We start from the raw sequence: 19845 nt of genomic DNA, 5'->3' as shown, positions 1-19845 counted from the left end.
AATATGCTCAAAATTAGTTAAATGCCTAAAATTTACAAAATTCTGAGAATTCTCAACATTCACGAAATTTGTAAAATTTTCAATATTTTAAAAATTTGTAAAATTCTTAAAATTTGTTAAATGCTTAACATTCACAAAATTCTTAAAATTCTCAAAATGGTTAAATTTCTTAAAATTCTCAAAACTCTCAACAATTTCAAAATTTCCTAATTTCTACATTTTCATATTTCCATATTTCCAAATTTCAAAATTTACAAAAGTCTAATTTTCCAAATTTCCAAACTTCCAAAAATCCAAATTTCTAAATTTCCAAACCTCTTAATTTCATAATTCGAATCCTTCACACTTGAAAGTGTCTAAATGTATAAATGTATAATCCCCGTGGATTTCCGACGCGCTCTTCAGCGAGGCATCCGGTCGTCGCTGCAATAGATCAAATCCCGTGTCGAATAAAATTCGAGGAAACGAAACGGAAAGCGCAAAGACAACAAAAGATGTACGGGCACAAGAAATAATCGTACAGGAAATGACGATATCCACTTGTTACTTCGTAGAAACCTCGATGGTTTGTTCCTGCAATGCAAGAGGATAAAGAGAACTTAATGGCGGTAGGAACGAAACGTGCGGATTGAAACGAGACAAAAATCACGAGGAGAGGAAAATGGGAATATCCGTATGTCGAAAGAGATAAGTGAAACGACGTTTGAGCTTAGCGGAAAAGAGAAAAACGTAGTACGGTGAGCGTCGCCGTTGCCAGGGCAATGAATCGCAGATTGACGCAGGCGTCACGACGTCCGACCACGCGCACACCCTGTTTTCTATTCCCTTCCACCCCTTGTCGAAGCGTGCCGCTGCTTAAGGCATGCACCACAATAGACGTTTTCTCGTCCGACGCAGTTCGTTGGGCTTACGAGATTTGCCGCATTATGATTCGCACGTAAAACTTTTCCGATTCGTTGCCTATTCTTATCTAACATTCTCTTGTTTGAAAGTAGCATCTCGTTGCATCGCGATAAAGTAATCACGTTTTATAAATAATTTAAATTTTGTTACTTGCGGTACCAACCAGAGGGCAGTTGTTTTCTAATTTTGCGCAACGGACGCTTGCTTTAAAGTTCCAGAATATCGAAGAAACTTCTTATTTAATTAAAATCAATTAGCTCCTTGCGCCAAGTTTTAATAGTTTGCGAAGTCAGATTTGCATTTTCGGTGTACGCTTTCGTCCGATTACATTCTCCGTAACTCAATACGATGACATCACGGTTGCAACGTATTAATTCGGAGATTAATTTGTGTTGAACTTTTCGTATCTGCATTTTACTATCGGGTCGGTGTTTCGTCACGGTTGTACCACTGTCCGACGCAACGCGTCTCGTTCTACTGTTACAAAACGAAGTTTGTTCTAACGTTTACTAACGAAACGAACTCCCGAAACGCAGTGCGCGGGACACTGTACTGGTTACGATCGAATAAAATTGTGAAACGATTCCGTAACGTTCGCGCGAAAAGTATGGGCACGAATTAGAAACTAGTTCATTCTCTGGCAGTTTCTGAAGCGGTGCTTAAAACGATCGTTCCGCCGCTTCTCCAAACTTCAGCCCATTTGTGCGCGGCCGTAGAGGTGTTGTAGCGTTAGTGAATATTCGCGAGAGCACGCTTCAGACTGTAACGCGCACTCCCAGGACAAGAAGCGAGCGAATCGGCAAGTTAGCAAGCGAAAGGGAATAAAAAAAAAAAAAGAAAGCAGAGAGAAAGAGTGGCGCGCGCGGGATATAGCGTATATCGTCGCGGCAGCGTCGACATTGTCCGTGTTTCTGTCGGAGGGGTGGGAAAAGTTGGGCGAAACTTGAAGGAGAATTAGAAAAGGAAGTAAAGGATACATGGCGGAAAGAGAGGCACCGATGGCAAACGGGGAGAATCGGGACGGGAGGAGGGATAGATTCGCGAAGGGGCAGGGGGTGGTGGCACGTCAGAGACGCGTGTAGAGAATCTCGTTGACGGTGTTGGTAAACGTAGGAAAGATGAAGGTAACGGTGCGATGAGTGACGGTGGTGGTAGAGTAGCAATGGTGTTGGTCCCGTTTGGCGGCGGCGGCGGCGTCGGTGGTGGTGGTAGCGTGTCCCGACGCCGGGAAAGTTTCGCTGAGAAGCGTGCGGAGTATGAGAACGCGGCGCAACCGAGAGGGGGTTGAACGGCGAAAGAACAGAACAGGAGCGAGAACGGTTTAGGAGCAGGGAGCAAAGGGGACAGAGAACGAGAGCGAGTTTGGAGCGAGTCCGGAGGACGGTAACGCGGTGCGGGCAAGGTTTTCGTCTCCAGTTCCCGCTAAGCGGCCGACAGGATTGGAACGAGCTGGCTGCGTATGGTTGCACACGCGGGGTAACGTGTTTGTCCAGGTAGCGTGCGCGGTGTGACGGTGGTTGTTTGTAGCGCGAAAGAACACACGCGGCACGCGCTACCGACAGCAACGACCGGCCCGTGGTGGCGTGTGTGACCGACTGTGCGCGGCCGGCAATAACGACCGTAATAGTACTATAGTAGTGAGGAGTTATGGCACGCGTTTACGCGTGCTACTACGGTACTTGAGTTCACGCGTGGCACTACGGCCGCGGAAGACCACGAGCGAGCGAGGTCGTCGAGCGCGGACTGCGTCCTTCCTATCCCGTACCTCTTTCACCCCCTTCTACCATCCTACGCCGCTACCTCCTCCTCCACCTCCTCCTCCTACATCTTCTCTGCCTCCTCTTTCTCCTGCTTTTCCTTCGTCGACTCCTACTCTTGCTAGTTCATCTCTCTCTTTCTCGTATTCTCTACCCCTAGTGAGATATTGATTTCCCTTAGCTGACTCCCACGAGGGCAGGCGGCAGGCAACCAGGTACGGCTACCTCCGCAAATAGACAGCCTCCGACGATGAGAAGGGAATCATCGCATGTATCGAGTATGCACTTTCCAAGTTTCAGCGGTCCAACATCCCCGAGTCCCGAAAACGATCGGGCTTCATGCTTCCTTGCGCCGATCGGTTATCGCGCACTCCAAACTTGAACCATGCCGCGCTCTTCTCTACGTTCACCACGTGTAACTCGCGTCCGCGTCACTTGCACCCCAAACATGAAAACTTAGAGTCTTGCAGAGAAAGGGAGATATCTTAGAGAGAAAGGGAGCAAACACGAAAGTGGTGTCTCTGATACGACAAATCGGATACAACTATAGTCCGCTAATAAAGCTGTCTATGCGGTTACGTAAACTTCTTGACCATGTAGTAGTTAATCGCTTCGCAACTAAATGCAACGTCTTACGCAGAGTTGTACCTCGAAGAATTTCATGCGAGTTTGAATTCTAAAGCGTTGGTACATTCGTTATAAGTACTTTGTTACTTTCATCCCCCCAACTGTTTAGCATTTATCCGAGCGAACTTAATGTTACGACTACGAAGAGTTCCCTTTTTATTCTTGACTCTGCTAATCGCTTCTTGCGAGTTAATTTGATCAAGTGTAAGGGTACGTTCCAGCTACCTGAGAGCGCATATTAATCTTCCCCGTTGCGCGGCAAACTTCTTCGTGAGTAAATACTTTTCTTTCGTCGGTGGTTGCCGTTCGGGAATTCGTAGGTGTTCCGAGAAACTTTTGCGAAGTAATCCGCCATCTTGGTTCCTGCGCAATGCCGGCCGGCGGATTTGCAAGTGACTTGAAACTTTTTTATTTACCGCGTTCATGCTTACACACAGAAACAAAGAAGGTTGGAGAGGGGAAATCTGTTTCCCCTACTGAAACTCTGGATGGGGTGTACGTATCTGTCAACCCCCACCCGGCTCGTGCCGCCTGCCGCTTTCCAGCAAAGTTTTCTCGAGATCCTGGAAACTACGAGCGATATAGAGAGGGAGAGAGAGCGAATGAGAAAGAGAGGAGCGGAGAAGAGAGGGTATAGGAACGAGGGAGGGGAGAAGCGAGACCGCTTTCTGGTAGCGTGCGCTCACGGGGATCCCTTTTCAGCGAATTCTAACCTAGTAACGAGTTTGCTCTGTCGGTAACGCCGGACGCGTGCCAGCGATAAACGTGTCGCGTGTTACGGGGTGACAGTGGGATGAGTAAAGTGGTATAGGACACGAGACGCGATGCCCAGGATAACACGTTTAATCGCGTCTAATTTTTTTTTCTCTTTCCAAGTTCGACCACGAGTGTAACATAAAGAAAAACGACTGATGCCGCATAAAGGAGCATCGTGGAACGAAAATGTAAACGTTTTTCCAACAATGATTCGTGAAATAACATTCGATGATATTGTGATTAACTTGTTTATGCCGGTGCTTGTGATCCGTTTTTGTAAACGCAAGTGACACAATGTTTGAAAAGTGTTCCGCATCGGACAGGAGTACTGGATAATCGCGGCAATCAGTTTTCAACTTATAAGTCCACTTACGTCCGCATTGCCATGTGAGTATAAAGAAACAGAAATAGTTAATGACCTAACGGTTTGAAACAGTTTGAAAAACTTCCCTCCGTTTCGCGATCGCTGAAAAACTGCTCAAACTTTTGCGCGGTAACACGAAATTGGGGATTCAGAGTCGTTCGTTGAACGATTTTACGATTGTTCATCAATCCGTCAGCGATCTATAACCCGAGATTGGATTCGACGCGACGAACCGAGGGTGGGAAAATTGTTCCTTGCTCTGCGTCATTCGTCGCAAGTGTCCTGTCCTGACGGTGCCGTGCACCTCTCCTCAACGAGGACGGAATAGGTCAGCTGATCATTTACCAGACACTATATAACATTGCTTGTTGCGAGAGTATCAACGCTTTTGATTATCGGGATTCCGACCGCGCAGACTCAATGTGAGATTAATCCTCTGTGAGCTCACCCCTTCCACTATGAACTTACCAATACACGCTGGTCGCACGTTCGAAAGTTTCACGAGCGTCGAAAAGTTTTGCGCTCGTGTAGTTGCGCGGATTTGATCGAGAACTCGGAACTTTGTGCTGGCACACGAACCAATTGTTTCTTGCACGTTATCATACGCAAATGTAAGGCGTGCAACTCTAACTTGCCAAGTTGACTTTTCAATTTTCTCAGCTGAAGTATGTTTCGAATAGTAAACGAGTTACGATTACATTCGTTCACTTTCTAACATTGTTATGATGTTTCAACTTTGATTTTAATATGGAGACTTAATTATGAAAGATTAGGGGAGCATGGCGGTCATTTAAACGATTGCAATGTGAAGTTAAATATTTGTTGTAAGTTTATAAACTTAATTGTCAAGTTGGTAAAATGACCGGTTCAAATTTCTTATTTTAAATTATCATTACAAAATTTGTTAAGAAGATGTGCATAATTTGTACCAACTCTTTATTTTTCTGCTTCACAATTAATTTTAAATTAGACCTACACCCGATGTGGCGTTAAATTTTGATCAGGATAAAAAAAATAAACACCTTGATGTTCACTTGCGCAGTGAAATTACTTGAACTAAAATTGTTCTAATAACCTAACCATTTTTATCGGTGAAATCACTGAGTTACGATTTATTTTCATTATACTCTGATTAATTAATCTCACATGCGACAAAGAGATCTGCAGCATGTTTCACACTTTGGGTAAAATGAAAGACAACACACGTGTAGTATTGCTCGCATCTTCGTACAAAGTTGTATTTTCCAGAAAATTGTATATTTTCTAGAGAATCATTTCATCAGTACTCGTTAATTCAATGTATTTCAAAGAACATATTATAAGTAATAGAAATTAGGTGATACAGATCGAACATCAGTCGGAAAAATTAGATGTCAAACATTTTTATGCATTGCGTTTAATACAAATATCCTACGATTTGTTTTCGTTACAATATAGTAATGTTTTCATACATAACAACATTTCAGACAATAACATTGTCGATGCATCTACGTGCAAAAACAAGAAACTTGTTATTTTCAAGCGTGTAACAACTTAATTAAACCAGCAAATTTTTTAGGTAAACGATAATAATTGTGTAATCTTCAACATATCATTGCGTGATAATAATGACCGTCATTATCTTGTCTTTGTTAAAAATTTAAATTTTATCTAAAAAGATATAGAAATTTAAATTTTATATCTAAAATTTTTCATACAAATTGCTCCACGTTTTAATATTTCTGATAACATGAAATCATCGATGCACATCGATGACATTTATCTGACATGCTTTTACAACAATTGTTCGTTTCAGTTTACAAATTTTTGGGCTTGACTTTTTTTTGCTAACTCCACATTCAAAAGCTACGCTGAAAATGGACCGCTATTTACGAATTCGAACTAATAGATTTTGAAGAAAATAATCCAAAGCACGAAATTTCGGGAATTAAACATCACGTTGCGTACATGAAATATTATACCAGCCGGGCGATTGTTAAAAATCTATGTCGTACCGAAAAAACACAAAGCACTCTATTCGCTAAAAAAAGGGCGCGAATTACGCTCAGTAATTTTTCTGAAAAAGAATTCGCATATCCCTGCGGGCACAAATTGTTGTGTTTTCAATTTAACGAAATTGGGGAAGCATTGTTCTATTATACGCGTACATAAAGCTAGTAATTATTCGGCGCAAAATGTCTCCGCTAATAGGTAGATAAGAAACCTTTTCAATCTTAGCCTTAAATCTTATTCATGTCGCGACGTTTTAAGCGAATCATTCTATTTGATTATTTGAACAATCTTGTTTATACAGGGAGTACAGTTACTACCACAGATATCCCTAGGGAAAATGGGAACGTAGGGGAAGAAAGCTCTTCACTTGTTGATTTTTGGTCGATAAGTCTTCAAACTTAGAAATATTTAGATTTAGAAATGTAGATATTTAAGAAGTTGAGAATTTGGGAAAATGGAAACGCGGAAATTTGGGAATTTCGGCGTTTGGAAATTTGAAATTGTAGGAGTTCGGAATTTTGGGAATTTGGAATTGTGGAAGTTTAAAATTTTGGAAATTTGGGAATTTGGAATTTTGAGAGTTTAGAACTTTGGAAATTTGGAATGGTGGAAGTTTAGAATTTTGGAAATTTGGAATGGTGGAAGTTTAGAACTTTGGAAATTTGGAATGGTGGAAGTTCAAAATTTTGGAAATTTGGGAATTTGGAATTTTGAGAGTTTAGAACTTTGGAAATTTGGAATAATGGAAGTTTAGAATTTTGGAAATTTGGAAATTTGGAATGGTGGAAGTTTAAAATTTTGGAAATTTGGGAATTTGGAATTTTGAGAGTTTAGAAGTTTAGAAATTTGGAATTTTGAGAGTTTAGAAGTTTGGAAATATGGAATTGTGAGAGTTTGGTATTTAAGGATCTGGAAATTTGGAAATTGGGAATTATGCGAATTTGAAATTTTAGAAATTTAAAACTTTGGCATTTGTATTTTTAGGAATTGATAAGCTTAGAAATCAGGGAACTTGAACATTTTAGATTTTATAAAATTGCTCTTCCAGAAATTTAGAATTACAGATTCGACAATGTTTCAGTATTTAAGAATTTGAATATTTACATACTTAACACCCCAAAATCAGTGAAAATAGTAAGAAGTTCCTCTTATTATTCTTGTTGTTTTCCAAAGAACGTGTCAAAATAATTTTCAATTAATATCCTATAAATATTTTCATATAGAAAATTGTCAACTTTATAATAAATAAAATTTTTTAAATTTTAGAAAATGGAAAAACAGTTATTCGCAAATATCTCGCATCAGTTATACTAAAGAAATAGTCGTTGTAACATTTATAGCTTAAGAAATTTATTACAAAAAATGTTATATATAATTATATATAATATTTTATTTATTATACAATTATTTGTGTTATGTCTTTTCATAGATGTAACAATTTTGATATATGATGGCCTACAAATTTTTAATCTTCATACTTCTAATAAATTCTAAGAAATATTGCACTTCTGTTGACATAACCTTAAGAGCACAATTACTCAACACTGGTTTCTTTTAAGTGTAATTAAGTCCTTAGTAAACCTAACTCACAATATTTTTTTATGAAAAATAAAAATACTGCGATTCTTTCTCTTCTTCAAGATCTTCGGTTTGGTCAATATCAATTATTTCTGCATTCATCTAATCAATTAACCAGTTGAGTAAAATAAATAAATAAATAAAACGAAATGAAATAAATAAATAAAAAGTGTAAATGATTTGAGATGGATTCATAAATTCTTGAGAGCTAATTCGTCATCGCTTGATTATCGCGACACACACTGATGCGCGCTTTGCAAAAAGATCGCCACAGTTAATTGGTTAATACGGCTTCCGCTAAGAAATTGGCAGGTCCTTCATTTTTATAACTGTTCATAGTGGTTGTATCGGATGCACTGAGATAAAGCTGGTCGCGGCAATAATTACTGCTAAACAACGAAAACTTTTTTTAAAAATCATAGTTGGACTCAAAGTGTCCACAAAAGGAAGGAAGAATACGGTCAGGGATTTACAGTCTTCGTTTCAGAATTTGTCCTTTCATACACCAGTTAACCGTAGAAGAATGGTACTAAAAATTAGAATCCGAATCGGCATAATAGATTGTCTGAAATCTCGTAACTTTAAAAATGCATTAAAATTGAGATAATTTATTTACTTGGGATCCATTTAAATCTTTCTCTTCGGGCCCGCTGCCGTCCCTCGACAACCCTGGGCCAACAACCTCTGAGCTAATTGCAAAAAATTGCATTCAGCAGAGTGTCTAAAGCAGGTGGCAACAGAGTTGCATTCTACTTCAAAATGTCATTTCTCATTGTTCATCTCCAGTCTTCAGGATCAAGTATGCCATTGTCATCGGTTGCAACACATTATCTCGAAAACAACTGATCCTACAAAACAGTTTATAAAACCCTTTTTGTAGACAATTTTCTAATCTATAAATTCTGTATAAACTATGTTTCTTGTAAAACTGGTAAATAATGAGATATTCGCGAAAAACTGTATAGTTTGGGTCATTCGCGTAATTTATGTATTCGTTTATTAAAACTTACTCTTTGATAGATCCAAGTAACATTTTAATACACAGAAAACGTTCGTAAAGTTATCTAAGTTCCTAGAACAGTTAAAAGAGTCGCAGTGTTGTATAACATAGTCTATTGATCGTACTGTTCGTATATTGTTCAATATCTTTAGAAATGTCTAAAATGTTACACGAAAAATTAGTGATACATTGTCGATAATTGATAAAATTATTAAGTATTTTGTAAAGAAGAATTACGTGAAAGTTAGCTTCTCTTATGCCACTAAATTTAGTGTTGACAATATTGGCTGGTATTCATGACACGTTACGGATATGGGATAGCACATGTAACAAGCTGTCGAACGTAAGAATTTATGTTCGATACTTTCTAACACGTTATTATATTTCTATCATAATATGGAACCATACCAAATTCCAAACTAATTAGAATTCACATAAAAGAACAGTGTAATAAGACTGATAAAGTTTAGACACTTTTGTCATCGGTCCAAGTGACCTGCAGGATCTTTATACAACGGGTGTGAAAATGAAAAAGTGGCTTTTTTGGTCAATTCAATAACTAATAAATTAATGAATATTATTGATATTATCGAAGCTATTACTGTTAATTGATGTCATTTATGGTATTATTACTTAGACATGTATTTACCGATGATATCACCGCTATGCGTGTATATCAACAATATCATAGAGAACAACAAATAATGTATTTAGTTAATGCATTACATGCATTAATATTGACATTTATTGATTTGTAACATACATGTGTAAAATTACTGACAAAGTTGTTACCGTTATTTTTCTTGCCATCATTTTGAAACTACCGAAGGATTTTCGGGTCTGACATCAGAAAAAGGTTTAAAAGTTTAGAAATTAGTGAAAGATTTATAATCAGTATAATAGATTCGTGGTTTCCATTCTTTGGTCCTGGATTTTCTGTTATTAAAAGGGAGTTACCGGAGAAATACCTGAGTCGCGAATGACTTGAGTTAAATCACATAAAATCGAAAACTGAAGAATATGTAGTAATATTGAAGTTAATAATATATTTGAAAATATTAAAAAATAATTGCACCATTGCTCTAGTCAGAAATAATCAATTTTCTTCAATTTTATCTTCAATTTTAAGAAAAACTTTTAAGTCATCCACATAGCAAAATGGACATAATTTGAAAGCTGACAATAAATTATATAAGTTATAAATTATAGCTTGAAACTTCAAATTAAATAACTGACTTGGAAGCTGTTACTAAATTAAAAAATGCAATATCAATGTCCGCTGCACTCCGGATTCAATTAGAAATTAATATTAATTACGTTATTCAATAACATAAAATTACATTCAAGATCCTTACAGACAGAACAGTTTCAGCTCTGATGAATTTAATTTTTTCATTAGGATAGTCACATAGACCATACATTGTTTAGGACGTCGAAGGTCTATTATGAGATATGACTAGCCGGTGAAATTTTTATAGCATGATTTTACCGGATAGGGGGAGACAATTGTCAGACGATTCCTATCTTTAACACGTTATACGATATCTTGTCCCCGTTTAGTGGCACCTGGGATGCAGTCCGATGCATGAAAAAGTAGAGAGGCACTAATTAAGCCGCTATCATTACGGTTCCGCGGTGTAATTCCGCGTTGTTGGCATTGTGCTTCGAATTCCGCCAAGTGGCTGTTGGCCGGGGGCTTTTGGAATCCTCCGGAGCGTGGTCCAAGGCCTTTCAACTCCAATTCCACGCGCGTGCGTCTCATCGTCGAGGTTTACGTCGTCGTCAACGACGTCGTCGTAGTCCTGGGATGTTCTCTGTTGTTTCCTCGCTGCGCCTCACAAGAACGCGGCCAAAGGTTAATACGGTGTTTCGTGGTCGTTACTTCTTTCTCCATACGCGCGAATATTGCTCAAGAGAGTCAACCCCATTGCTTTGTATCTTTTCGCGGCGCATCCTTTCTCCGATGTTTTAAAGGGTAAATGTGCCATACGGCCAGACCTGACAATAGACGGTGTCATACGAGAAGGAACTCATTAAGTGTACCTAAATTTGCCACAGTGCATTTATTACCACGTTTTGACAAAATTGTTAGAACGCTACTTCTGTTATTTTCTTCACGTATTTTTTTCTTTCATATAAATAACGTATTTTGGACGTATTGAGATGTTTGGACGTAATTTTGAGATGTTATGTTCCGATTAGGCGTATTTTTCTGGTAATTCTCATTCTGCTAATGCACGAGAGTAAGGAAGTGTTCGCACTGTATTCGTCTGCAGAGAAAATTGCGAATTTTGGGTAATTGAACGTAAGCGTTGGCATTTTTATTTATGACGTTTTTGCGCTTTTTATACATTCTCTTGAGGCATTCACAGTTGCTTACATCGCATATACAAACATTAGCGTAATGAGGTAGGGATCCGGGCACACTCAGTTTTCATGTAGCATGAGGTATTTAAGATGTAGAATACTTTCTATTAGAGACTTAAACGTTTAAATTTAAAAAGTTTTTTAAAAGCTTATTTAATTTGAATATTCAAATTTTTTAATTTATATGTTTCTAAATTTTCAAATTTTTAAATATTAAGCCACTGCATTATTTAGGAAATAACCACTAAAAGGCTATTTATTTACGTAATAGAATTAATTTTTAGATTCAATACAAATTATATTAATAGTGAATTAAAAATGGTTTAAAGTTGAATTAAAATTGAATTAAAGGTGAACTAAAATGAATTAAAAATGAATGAAAAATGAATTAAAGATGAATTAAAATGAATTAAATATGAATGAAAAATGAATGAAAAATGAATGAAAAATTAATTAGAAATGAATTGAAACTAAATTGAAATTGAGTTGGAATTGAATTGAAATTGAATTGAAATTGAATTGAAATTGAATTGAAATTGAATTGAAATTGAATTGAAATTGAATTGAAATTGAATTGAAACTAAATGAATATTAAATTCCTAAATCCGTAAATTTCCAGCTTTCCAAATTTCCAAAAGTCTAAATTCCCAAATTTAAAAATCACAAAATCGATTATATAAAATTAATAAGTTAAAAAAAAATAAAACTTCTCAAATCCTCAAATCTTCAAAAGCTTAAATCTCTAAATTGCAATACCTCCGGATTTCAAAGTTCTCAAATTCGTAAAGCGAGTCCGAAATCACTAAGTTCACAAATTTTCAGTCCACATTAAAAATTCATAATTTTTCAAATTGCTGAAATTTTCAACTTCCAAAATGTCAGTATCCCCAAATCCACAAAGTTCTGAAGGACCAACTACTTAAATAAAAAAATATTCAAATTTTCATATCCGTAAATTATTAAATGCACCTCAAGCAAAAATCCTATTTTGCTCAAAACTTAGAAGCGATTTAAAAGTTCTAACAACAATTATTCGTATCGCGAAAACAGTAACGACAATACGACAAAATATGTAGCTATGAGTGAATGAAAAAAATGATGTACATCTGTTACATTGTAATTTACATCAGATGTGTGGCGTCTTTTTCGTTTTTAGCGAATAAACTATGACATGCAATTTGCGGGGTTATACATTTTTTTCTGTTTACATTTTTCCATTCGCCGGTAAGTGAAACGCACCGTGAATTTCAATGCTTCCGCATATTTTTACAACAAACACTCTAGAAATATGGCGCGTAATGTTTGCGATATAATACATCTTTTACGTTTAATAAACTGCCTTAATAAATTATATACTACATTAAATTGTGCTTCTTGAAAATTAATTCAATAATATATTTTTTCATATGATGTCGTAATATTAATTCATATCATAGAGGAGAGCAGGGGTAAAAGTGACGGTGTGATGAAAGCAATGTAGCTTTTTACTTCTTGCATAAACGTTTTTAGAGAATGTGTTTTTCATAATCGTAAGTATACATAAAAGTAGATGCTACTCCTGGTCGAATCTATTGTACTGTTCCGTTGATTCACGCTGAGAAATAACATGAGCATGCAGTGATTAACACTAGATTTATGTAACGTCAAAATGGCGGATCTTGGATTTCTTATTTTAAATTACGAAAGTTAAGAAACTTTTGTCAAATTGTTAACTCTCGTCAAGATAAGGAATCAATAAGCTAGTTTATGTACTATTCGTTATTTATTTAATTTAAAGCTTAGTTTAAATATAAATGTAAGTAGTTATTAAACGTCTGTAAATCTAGGGTTAAACTGAATTTGTAATTCAAATCACTCAATTGAATTTCTTCCATTTCGAGTTTCTTGTTAATATTCATAGTTAAACTATTTATAAATAAATAGGCAATCAGTTGTCAGAGCGTTCTCAGATGATATCTTTATAAGTTCCTATAGTAAATTTTAACAAATGGATAGTTTGTAGGTTATGTGCCTTCTGTTTTGGAAAATGCGGGTCGAAAGTAATATGTTACTATGAGAACGAAAAAGACTGTAAAAACTGTACCAAGAATGATGTATTATATGGCATAACTGTAACTGGTAATAGATAAATAAATCACATATGTAATACTTAAAAATCACTCGAAGGTACTTATACTAGTTATTTTTCGTTATTTAAATGTACGGGTATTGTCTTTATCGTTACTTAAAATATAATATGCTTATTTAACTGTTTCTTTTTATTTTTGCTTATTATAAAAATCCTATTTTGAGGTTGAAAAAGTATTTTTACTTAATTCTCTACAAATCAATGTTACTTTCATCGTAAGAAAGCAATAATTGCGGAAAAATGTCAGCTCGGTCTATTTCTCAAGGAAAAGCTAAAGGATCAAGTAATAAACTGATAAACATACTTTGTTATGGCACAATTCTGATTCTTCCTTCAAACGGTAATTTGCAAGTAGGCCAAGTGTAAGAAATGTTATTTTTTCCTATTGTCGATTCAGAGTAAGGATTCCTCAGAAAACCGTATAAATCGTGAAGTTATCGTCAATTAAATCAGTAAATACAAGTCATTGTATTTAGTCTCATGAGACATGTTTGGTCTCATTTTAATCAGAAAAATGTTAAAAACCTAATAGTGAAAGTTCAATAACAAACAAAATTAAAAATATTAAACTTCCATTTTTATATTGGAATGTTTACTTTTACTATTTTTTCTCCAAATTCGTTATTTTAAAAGCTGTGTAAAAACACATTGCATAAATCGAGATCATCGTTAATTAAATCAGTACATGCAGTTCAAATCGTATTGGGCGTCATTTTAATAAAAAAACATAATAAATCTACTGATAAAAGTTCCACAACGAAAATGTCAGAAATATAAAACTTCAATCCTTGCGTGAGTATTGTTAAAATGTTTATTATTGTTAGTTTTTTAAAATTCGTTATTTAAAAACTCACGTCAAAGTGAATCGTGTAAATAAAGTACCGCGTAAATCGGTACGCGCGTTATACAAAATAAGTATCGCGATAATATGTTCGTGTAAACATTTTCCGGATAGTTATAAAGATGTAAATCTCTTTCAAAGAACAAAATAGAAGTTCCTCGAATGTAATCTTTTGTTATTTGCAACTTTGCGGCGAATAGCTTTTCCGTAACTTCGATACTAAATAAAAATTGGATAAGAAATTGCTGACCCGTGTCAAAGTTCGTATATAGAGCTTATTTGATGCTTCGAGTTCTTCCAAACTCTTATATATCGAAGACGAGTTTACCAAAGACTCGACGAATGAATAATAGCGAGGAAAACTTGAACTCCTGTTATTCATTTCACTTATTTTTTTACGAAACAAAGTTACTCAGGGTTTATAAACAAGTCTAATAATTTGCCATTCTAAATCTTAGCGTTGTTACTAGGATTTTTACTGAACGAGTCAAGACTCTAGATTTGTTAATATTGGAACTACCACGCTGGTCAAAATGGCGGACTCATTAATTCTTTATTTTAAATTACAAAGTTATACAGTAGTATACTTTTCTTGAAATTTATGTCAAATTTTTTCCAGATAAAGAATGTTTATATTAATTTGTTTCATTCCTTATTTATGTATAGTTCTTCTTCATTTTAACTTTCTTTACTATGCGTTATACACCGGTAGATTTAGTGTTTATAGAGTCATTAATATGACTATGCTTCAAGATTTTTAATATTTGAAAATTTGGGAACGAGAAACAAAAGGCACATTACATTTAGAAATTTGAGGATGTTGGATATTTCGAAATCTGAGGATTTGCAAATTTTGGAATTTAGTAGCTGAAACTTGGGAAATTTATAAATTTGGAAATTGTGAAGTTTACAAAATTTGGTATTCCTGAATTTGAAAATTGGAAGTTGAGGAATTCAGTTCGTGAACTCTACACAGGCGCGTGTACATCATGTGCGTGATATGTGTCCATTCCAACCCTAATCCCTAGTTCCCTCAGCACTATTTACACAAACTCTTTTCAACTTCACTTTTTATTTGCTTCAACAACTTTTTTTTTTACATATAAAATCGTATCGATTTCGTTAAAAAATATTCAACTCACACGTATTCAACTTATTCGACATATTTAACTTAATTTCTGCAAGAAGAGATCGAGTTTACAGATAATTTGCCTTCGCGATTCGCCGAGTAAAATAATTTAATTTCAGACATGGAATCGTGGAGTGTGCGTTCAATCATTAAGAGATTTGTTTACCGGAAGAATTGACGTTTTAGAATGAGCAATGGATACGATATTTCAATCCTCAGCATCCGCTCGATGGTTTTCCTGCTGACTCTTAACGAAAAGGCTCGAAATCGTTGAAAAGGAGACAGATGAATGGGAAGTAACGGATAACCAATCGTGCGAGCATAATAGTCACGCAAAACTGAGCAAAATCGTTGGCTTTGTGCCGTTCGATTCTTCGCACGATGCAAAGAGTCGGTAATTTTCTTATCTGGCTTCTTAAACACGAAATTTTAACAGGTTGATTGCCGCGCAGAGGCGGTTGAAAATTTTACTGAGTACTTTTATGATTAATATCTTTTACCAAATATGTTTACAATATTTTGCTTCATTTATAATTCCAAATAGTTAATACAAGTATTTGCAATTTGGTAAGTAAACATATTCTTAATAATATAGGTTGACAATTTTGACATTAACTTTACATCTCCCAACTTTTCATTATTATGATTATTAAAATAACCAGCGATTTTAACCAACATTTATTATAACGTAGCGCCTATGTATTTAGTCGGAAATTAAGTTTCAAGAACGAAGTAAAATGCCTAAGGGTCCGCAAAAAAAATGTTGTTCTAGAGGAGGTCCTCGGACTGCATACTGCGGACAACCCAGGAATTGGCGCGCAGATCGACAGAGAGTAAAAGTAACCACTTCGTCGCTCCACCTATTCCCATCGTGAACACCTCCAGAGTGACATATTAACCAATAAGAATAATGACAATAACTGCATTACGCAATTGGCACTATCTCTCTCACACAGACGTTTGCCCAGAGTCATTGTTTTTGGCCTAATTGGTGTGCTGACCGCTCGAGCCAATAGTTACTACCGAAAATATGTGTGAGTCTAGGTATCCATTTTTCTATTCTGATCAATTGGGGCCGTAGTCTTTCCAAACATCTGGGTCAGCCTCCTACGCGCCAATTCTGGATTGTCTACGGTACATATAATGGGTGATTTGAGTAGAAAAAAGCCTGGTTACAGGAAAAACCTGGTTTCGAATAACACGGAATCAATTAACCGTGTTGTTCGAGGGATGACTGTAATATCTAAATTAATTATGTTTTTGTGGACACTATACCTGCGAATGAAACGATGGAGTCAACTTCAACGGGTTCCACTGGTTGACCATCGCTAGCAAGGACTGTAAGTTTGTGATTTTCGATTGTCAATTGTGGACCGCAGATAATACAAACAGAGTTGATAAAACGGAACCGATATCGATTATTAGCATCCACACTAATCACTTCCAACGGAAGTTGCGCTATGCTACTATCGGAATTTTGTAATATTCATAAATGAAAATTATTAAATATCATGAAATCTTATATGTTGTTGAATGTCATGTATCTACGCTAATCACTTGCATTTTTTTATTTTGACCGATTGAGACCGTAGCCTTTCCAAACACTTGGATTAGCCTCCTCATGCGCCAGTTCCTGAGTTGCCGACGGTAACCTTAAAAATCACTGATACAGATGATTGATTCATATAGAAAGTGTATCACTCACATATGGGCAACATTTCAGCAAAAGTGTTAGTTTTAGTATTTACCTGAAACTCCCTATTACAAATGAAATTTCCATGAAGGAAATTACGAGGTAATGAATGAAAACAGTGATACGAATCGCGTGGTTTACTTTTTTGTTTAAGATATTATCGATTTGTGCTTCAAACATTTAAAACAAATGATATATTGGATGAAGTTTAATTAAATGTTTGTATGTAGCTAGTCGTTCACGTGAAAATATTCGAACCTTTACATCCCAAACTGTTAACAAATAAAATACATGTGTACAACCAAGTACACAATTCGATAACCAGCGGCGTGTTTACTTTTACATAAAAAAGTGAGTCCCTAGCGTCGTACTTTATTTTTAAAAATTTTTATTATCGAGATGTTAATTTGCTGCCATTAAAAGTGTACAACAGTATTTTAATTTTTAACTTCAATATTTTTAATGTTTAATTCTTTGACGTAATTTAACTATTGATTTTTCATTTTTCTCATTTCTTATTTTAAATTTTGTGAAGTAATTTGATGTCTATTGATTTTTCACGGTTGATATTACTAATTTTAAATTTCGTGACGTAATTTGATATCTATTGATCTTTCATTTCTCATATTTTGTTTTCACGTTTTTAATTTTTACTTTTTTGAAAATATCAAATTTCAAAATCCACATTTCTCGATTTCTAAATATTTGTGATCCAATTTTTCCAGATTAGTGATCTGTATTTTTAAATTTTCTAAATTCTGTAATGCAGTGTTCTCAAATTTTAAAATATTGAAATCCTCAAATTCCTAGATTTGGACTATATTTGTTTTATTTTTATTTATAAAAATATTTAAAGTTCCTCATCTCTAAATTCCTAAATTTCCAAAACCATGGTCTCTAAATAATATCCCTAAAGTTTTACTCATTTTCTAAATTCTCCAATCGCGTAACTACCAAACTCTTAAATAGCCATATTCGTAGATTCACAAATTCTAAAACTTCTCAAATCTCAAAGTCCCTAAAGTCCCGCGTCAATAAATCTTTAACTCATTCCAGAATATTCAAAATTCCAAAAAATCTCTAAATATCAACGATTAGAGTCATCAGAGTTATAAGACAAATGAAGGCTTCTGTCTCCATATTCTCCCTAGAAAAGCTGCATTTGCTTTCGTACACTTTTCGCACTGACTCTACACTATGTATTAATGTAAAGTAGATATAATGTAAAAGAATTTCAATCTGCATTTTGATTTTTGATTAAATATTTAACAGTATCTTTTATTCAGCAGATTTCGTACAGAAACGATGAAATATTAGAATACGAATATATCTTGCATGAAAATCACAGGAATCTTATTAGAATTATTTCGATATTAGATCAAGTTAATACATATTAGTTGGACTACATTTGACATTATTCACTCGTACGAACTGATGTTCCATTTCATGTAAGAATACTTATAGGAAACGTTCGTACAAAGTATAAAAAAGTAACAATGTTCTAACAATTTTGTATCTTATCGGATTTATAATTGCCTTGCTAACAATTTGGGTGATTTTAGAAGATTCTCATGCACGATTTTATGTGGATATATTTACTCTATTATTTCGTGCAATTTTATATTTCATACTATAACGACGTCAGATAAGAATTTTTTAACAAACTTCTGCTCGAAAGTGTCATTTAACGTAGGTTAGAAAGCTATCTATAAAAATATAAAGACTAATAAAAAAATTAAAACTGTTCATAGAGATGAAGTCTTAAAATTCTTTATAAAAATTTAATTTTAAAAATTCAGTCTTGATAAAAATACAGTTTTCAAACTGTAATTTACATTCGACACAACATTCTCCTCTATAATTAGAAGAGTATGTTATAAAGTTACGCGAAAACTAGTGCTTTTTTTTATTAGGTTGCTGTAATTGATTGATGGTGCAAGGAACTAACAATTAATTTAGATGTGTCACATGCTCTTTTTTCTTTGTACCGGACAATAATTGTTAATTGAAACATTAACTAAACGTTACCTAAAGATATTAACAAAGGACTTCGACCCTGCAGTAGTCACGCACGTACCATGAGTGATCGCGTGAATGACAACCATTATTCATTTTAAAACAGAAAGAAAACCATACGGCCATTGTGGTCAATAGTTACGTACTGTAAGTAAGAAACGATATAAAGTAAAATAAATGAACACTTTTCATCGCTCATTTTTGTGTATAAATAGCTAATACTATTCACATTTTACTATGAAAATGGCTAATACTACTTTTTCGTTACGGCTTTTTATTCATGGTTTAAACAAACTAAACTTAATCTGAAACGTAATCTGAAATAGCTTATTTTTATTTCATTTGTATTTAAAAAAAAAACTTGTAAAAAATTACAGAATGACAATTTTGAAAATTTAAACTTTGAAAAAAATTATAGAATTCCAACAATTACAAATTGAAAATTTTGCAAGTGAACTTTAAAAAAAAAAAAATTGTGAGATTTCAACATTCCAAATTTATAAAAAAATTACAAAATTTCAACATTCAACGTTTCCAAATTCAAAGACACCAAAATCGCAAAGTTCTAAACTGTCACTTTCGAAAACAGTAACTTTTAACGAGGCACTTGATTGTAATGCATATTTTAAAACAAGTATGAAGAGAGAGGAAAGGTCGTGGGTTGAATAAAAGATATTACCGTCTACTTTGAAAG

At 34.9% G+C, this 19845-nt stretch overlaps 1 protein-coding gene across 1 annotated transcript in view; it reads left to right on the top strand.

Annotated features, from left to right (window-relative positions):
* The first annotated feature begins 1906 nt into the window (after positions 1-1906).
* The window catches only part of LOC105662425 (uncharacterized), a 503073-nt gene continuing 485134 nt past the window's right edge, over positions 1907-19845 (top strand). Inside the window, exon 1 of the mRNA XM_076537797.1 lies at positions 1907-4430. The gene's annotated coding sequence lies outside the window, so the exon portion shown is untranslated. The remainder of the gene's footprint in view (positions 4431-19845) is intronic.

The sequence above is a fragment of the Megachile rotundata genome, chromosome 12 (genome assembly GCF_050947335.1).
Source record: "Megachile rotundata isolate GNS110a chromosome 12, iyMegRotu1, whole genome shotgun sequence".
NCBI classification, from domain to species: Eukaryota; Metazoa; Arthropoda; class Insecta; order Hymenoptera; family Megachilidae; genus Megachile; species Megachile rotundata.
The sequence above is the reverse complement of the archived record's forward strand: the minus strand, read 5'-3'. Positions and strand labels throughout refer to the sequence as shown.